Consider the following 6,000-nt stretch of genomic DNA (forward strand, 5'->3'; position numbering starts at 1 on the left):
ACGAGGGATATGTATGGAGGATCAAGGACTACTTCCTTATTGCTTTGAGCATAAAAGTAAAATGCAAGGTGTCCCACAAAGTCAAGAAACAAGATAAACTCATTTTCATCCATGGATCATATATATGTCAAAAATAGTCTGTATTTCTTCAACTTTCAGGCCTTTTAAAAAGTATAATAATTATACTGTTTCCTGCACTTCCAGAATTTTTGGACAGTCAGTAGTGTCTTATAAGAGTCTTTCCCCGCCCCCCAGCCCTCAGGTTAGCAATTAGGTCCATTGCTTTAAATGGCAAATCCACCTTACATGAAAGCATTTTGAGCCTATTATCTGAAAATGTAGCTAACACATTGTTTTAATTGAAGTTTATCCTGTGTTTCCTGACTTGTAAATACATTACAGAATGGAGACTGAAAGACAAAAGCAAGAAGTTATTTGTCAAGAAATGCAGTAAATGAATAATGTAAGCTGGCTTAGACAAGTGCCTAAAATTTATTTTAAGACAGGCTTGATATATGAATCTACCATCAAATACTTTTGAACTATTTAACCCTTAAAAATTACCAACCACATTTTTCAGAATGTGTCGTTTTAATACCTAATGCTGGAGTGTGAATCTCCCTAAGAGCAGGGGAACACATCAGTTTCATTCCCTGGGAGTCCCCAACACTTGTAAACCTGTCTGGCACATAGAAAGCATTCAATACATATTTTTAAATAAGTGATGCCATACATAGATAGAGAATTAACTTGATTTGGCTACCTAAGCAATCAACTCATCTGAACGTTTAGCGGTTGAGCAAAATCCCCAGTGCCTCTTGCTCAAGTATGGGTTGCATAATGAGAATATCTCTGACCATGTAAATTATCTGGGAATTATATCAAACATGTCAGCCTAACAAAGACACCTCAGTGAGTTAGCTTGGGAATGCATCGTCTTCTGCACGTCTGCGGAGATACAGCACATTTGACAGAGAGCCACAATTCATGATTTCATGATATAATTGACATAATTACAGCACTTAAAATAAATTGTCCTTTCTTTTCAATAGATCTTGCCAACTGCTAATGCACAGTGTATCTTTTTAAAAAGAGGATATAAACAGCGAAGAACAAATACATCAAAATTATGTAAAGTATGTTAGCATAATTCTTTCTAGAGAAAAATTTCCACATGGTAAGTGTGTCGTTGTCAATATATTTATTTTGTATAGCTCTAATTCTAAGATACTATCTCTTTGATTGGTAAGGTGGAAGGAAAACTCTAAGGGAAGTGATGATTCATAGAGAAACTGAGAAAATGGAAAATGTTGGCCATCAAGATGAGACAGACCAATCAAGCGGGAGGTTTCAATGCTATCCATAACCACCATTCTGCAGTTAGAGATGGAAACTCCACCTGCCTGCCATACGTTCTGGAAAAGCTTAGGTTGATGAAGGGTGTGAGATATATATGGGCAAGGGCACCAGAAAAAAATTACAAACTAAAAGAGCTGTGTTCATTTTGAAACAAAACACTGTGTAGATGGTGGCAGGGCTACTGGGGAGGCATGGGCACAAACCCCAGGCAACTTGAGTGTAAAAATGCCAACCCAACAAGGGTCTGCAAGGCAACTCACTGATTCTTAAGAAAGGGAATTTTGTGCTAAGTCAATCTCTCTGGTGCATTAAGTAGAACCATTTCACTTAGCAATATCTTCTTTTTCAATCATGAGCTACACAATCAGATAACCATTGTCCTCATATGAGTTTCACCACCACTGGCCAACTGTGGGGCGTTGGGCAAGCAGTAACTTTCTCTGAGCCTCAGCTCCACGTCTCCAGTATGGAGAGCATGGTCCCACTTCTCGTGTCTGCAGAGACCTTGGCACAGGGTCTGGTGTGCAGGAAAAGGTCAGTAAGAGGTAGCTATTGTTTTTCAAATTTTGTATGCAGGGATATGAAAATTGTTTTTCATTTTTCTTTATACTTTCCCTTAGTATTTTAATACTTACCCAATCAACCAATCATCAGTTAAAAATAGAGAAACTGATGCATTTGTTTCTATGTCTCACTCTTCTGTCATCTTCTACTTCTTGAACCCGTCTTGGAGTTAAGACACCCTGGTCTCTGCCCATGCTGATTCCTGCGTCTTCTGGCCTGGCTTCAGATCGCAGTGATGTTATAGCTGCAAAAGCACTATTTCAGAGTCAGCCAGAAGAAGAGCAAAATGAAATTCTATTAACACCAAAGCCACCAAATGAAATCAAAAGGTGAAGGCCAAAAAATGGAAGCAACTCACAGGAAGGGAGATACAGTCTAAGGTAGGAATCAGTGAACCTCAAGGGACTTAGATCAAAACCAGACTTCATCTCATAAAAGGAACATTGGTAGAGGGCTTCCCAGGTGTGAAAACCAAAGAGGTCTTCCCTGTCTCCTTCACATGTCAGCACTCAGGGATAGGAAAGATGGAATTTATGGGTCTGAGGCTTCTGCCGAGAGCCTTGCCTTTCTCACGAAGTTACATGTCTGGCATGTCAGCCCAGAATGATAGATTATGTTATTGTTCCCAATATTGGCTCTCTTCCCTAAGGTGACTGCACATCCCAGCCCATTTCCAGGTTGCTTGTAGTGCCTTTCTACGGGTGGAGTTTACTGCTCTGCCACACTTATCGGGTTTGGCCATATGACTTGTCTGAGCAAATGAAATGCGGGCAGAGGTGACAGTGGCCCTGTTCCAAGGAAGCACTTAGATGGATCACATTTTTTAGCCAATTCTCTGTTATCCCTCTGCCGCAAAAAACAACATGTCTCAGCTAAGTGCTGCTCTTTTGCGGACCCCTGAAAAGAGGAGACACTTGGAGTAGAATTGCAGCAACTGATTCACAGTTACCACCATATAATGCAAGTGGGAAGTGAAAACTTGTTGGCATGAGCCCCTGAGATTTGGGGATTGTGTGTTACTGCAGCTAAGCTGACCAATACACCTGATACCACAAAGCAGTAACACAACTGCGTTGGGATATGCATTCCGTCTCTAAGGGCATCTCATCGCTTAAGGGGTTTGGATTTTAATCTACACATAAGCCAGAGATTAGCTAGGATTGTTTCAAGGTCTATGTTTTCTGTAATCAGAGGTACCCAGGATAAAAGAACAATCGTTGTACCATCTTAGAAGAGCTGGGTTGCTACAAGGTAAACCGTCATTAACCTAGAGGGTCATAATTAACAATTCCACAATCCTGGGAGTGCCCATTATATAGATCAGCCTTGAAGCAGTCAGGGAAGCATACGTTTATATCTGCCCCACTGCAACCCATTTCTTGGAATTCATAGCAAGTTAATTTGTTCTCCACTCTTGGAGTCTGTGGAACTGACACACACAGTCAGGGCTAAGAGGGAGAAACTGCTTCTTTAAGCTTCCAGTTCTGCCACTGCCTTCATGGTCCCACCTCTTCCTTTTAAGTTGTTTATTTATGGGCCATTCAACAACTCCACTGCTAAGCCAGTGGCCATGGGGTTCACTTACAAATACTTTAAAACTCAAAGTTAGCATGTTTTTCAAATCAATTAAAAGCATTTAAAAATATCTGGGGAAGAAGTCAAGAGCAACCAAAGTCCTGACCACCTGGACAGGCCCATGGGGACGTGCAAGGCCTGACAAATTCAGTCTTGCCAGCACTGGCAGGGAAGAAAAAACCGTGATTCAGAAAATGAGTTGGATAGAAGGAAAGCAGACTGAGCAGAGGGCATTTGTTCCTAGAATGCTGCTGCCTAATCCAGGAAAGACAGACGGGGCTGGGAAGCAGACCTCAAGCATAGCTGTGGGAGCTACGCTCCAATCCTTGGCAAGCTTGGCTTGGTGGTGGGGCCCAGGCCTCATGAAGACAGCCAGCAGCAAGCTGACTGGTGCACTCAGGGATGAGGTCCGTTGTCCCTGGAATGAGTTATTCTTCAGAAGATTAGCAGCAAAGGAGATTCACTCTTTGGCTAGACCAACTTGAGGAGATGAGTCACCCTCTAAGACTTTTGAGTCTGAGAAAAAGAATGAGCAGAAAGAATTCATGAAAGGCAAAGCTCAACGGCACCAAAACAATGATTGCCCAAGGACGTCTTACCACAGAGCAGCCATAGCTGGAAAGGATGTTAGAGCCAGTTTCCCCCATCAGGCCAGGGTCCTTCTTTTATAGATGAGGAAACTAAGTCCAGAGAGGTTAAATGACCCACCTGAGGCCACACAATCAGTGAGAACATGGCAGAAGCAGGGCAGGGCTAGGGACTAAATTTTCCTTCTGGTGGTGATAGCTCTTCCTTCCACACTGGCCTGTTCCAAAAATTATATAAGGGCCTTGCAGGAATTCCCAGTGTCCACCCCAAGTCAACAGACAGAAGGTGTGACTACAACAGCAAGGACTTCTGACTCTTGTTGTAGTTGACAAGTGATCAGCCCAGGGCATTGACCTTTCCACTCAAGGTTTCTATACAGAATAGAGGTATAAGATACTGCTGGGTAGATGATATCTGCATGTGTGCATTGGGAGGGGGTGGGGGATCAAACCAGGTGATGTCCCCAAACCACTGAAACCATCTTTGAGAATTCCACAAGTCAACCATATTGTCAAAGGTAAGGATCCTCCCTAATGAGAAGTGTGTAAAGCATGAGTAAAATGCATCACTCCCCATTTGAGACTGGGGACAGGAAAGGCAGGTGGGCAGAGTGGAAGGGACCCAGAAGAGGTAGGAAGATGAGGAAATGCTCAACAAAAACACTTACTGACAAATAATGAAAACAAAGAACTTGGCCAGGTGGGTGAAGCTAAATTAGGTCTTCACATGAGAAACAGAGGAAAGAACTCATGTAAATGCTTGTAGGTAGACTGGAAGTTGTTTCAAAACACTAGACTGACATAAAGACTTTAGAAATATACAGAAAAGGCAAATTTCTGTAGATTTCCTTCCCCCTTGCCAGTTGTCATGCTTTCATTTCCTCCCACAGCCAACCCTAAATACCCACTCAGCAAAACAACGCATGGCATCGTCGACAGACATCTTCAACTGTCAGGAGAGCAACCTAACTCCATTCTGTAAATATTGTCAGGCTCCAGTGGGAGATGCTCTTTCCTTTATCACTCAGTTGCACTTGGGCTTCACAAAATGATGAACTTCTCAGGAGGAAATGCTTCTCCAGTACTTGGTGGATTTCTGTTCTCATTTCTGACAGTACCTGTTTTTGCTACTTGGAGCAGATGATGGCCAGAGTTCCTCCTTGCATAAACCGTACAGTAACCATGACCTCAGGATAGCTTTCCGGGATGACTGAGCTGTGACACAATTCAAACAGTGGGGGTTCAAGGTTTCAAAGAATCATGGAGACATCTGAACCCTACTGAAAATGGGTTTTCTATCACCTGGTTATCTAATAGGGATTAACACCTGCTTGAAAATCAAGAGAGAAAGAAATTAGATGGCAATGGGATTCCATGCAACTTGGGCTCTTCCTCTGCAAAGTAAGCCAAAGCAGACACAAGAGGGCACTTGAGCCCATATTCATGTTAGAGGCAAACTCCTTGTGACTCCCTCCACCCTCCTACTCCCCCCACCTTGGGTCCCCACTCATGACCATGAACCTGATCCTTAAAGGAACTAAACTCTACCTACAAAAGGGAAAATATTAAGTGGATTGATTTTAAGCTTCACACAATCATGCATTATGCATCAGAGCAATAGTGGTGTTAGGAGTGATATTAGAATGGAAATTTGGTCTTTGCCCAGAGCAGTAATTTTACGGCCACCTCCTGATCACAAAGCATGGGAGGGGTCACAGAGAGAGGATGACTCACACAATCCAAAAGCCTTTCTAGTCTGTAGTTTCAAAATTACCCTCCCCCAAGAAGGGTGAGCAAAGTTGGTGTCAGAGAAACCAAATAGGCCAGCTTGAGTTTCATTTCCCTCCACTTTAAGAGGTAATGATGAAATCTCACAAAAGTAACTGCTTTAAAAATCACCTAGGTTCCCCAGGTT

The sequence above is a fragment of the Panthera tigris genome, chromosome C2 (genome assembly GCF_018350195.1).
Source record: "Panthera tigris isolate Pti1 chromosome C2, P.tigris_Pti1_mat1.1, whole genome shotgun sequence".
Classification (NCBI taxonomy): Eukaryota; Metazoa; Chordata; class Mammalia; order Carnivora; family Felidae; genus Panthera; species Panthera tigris.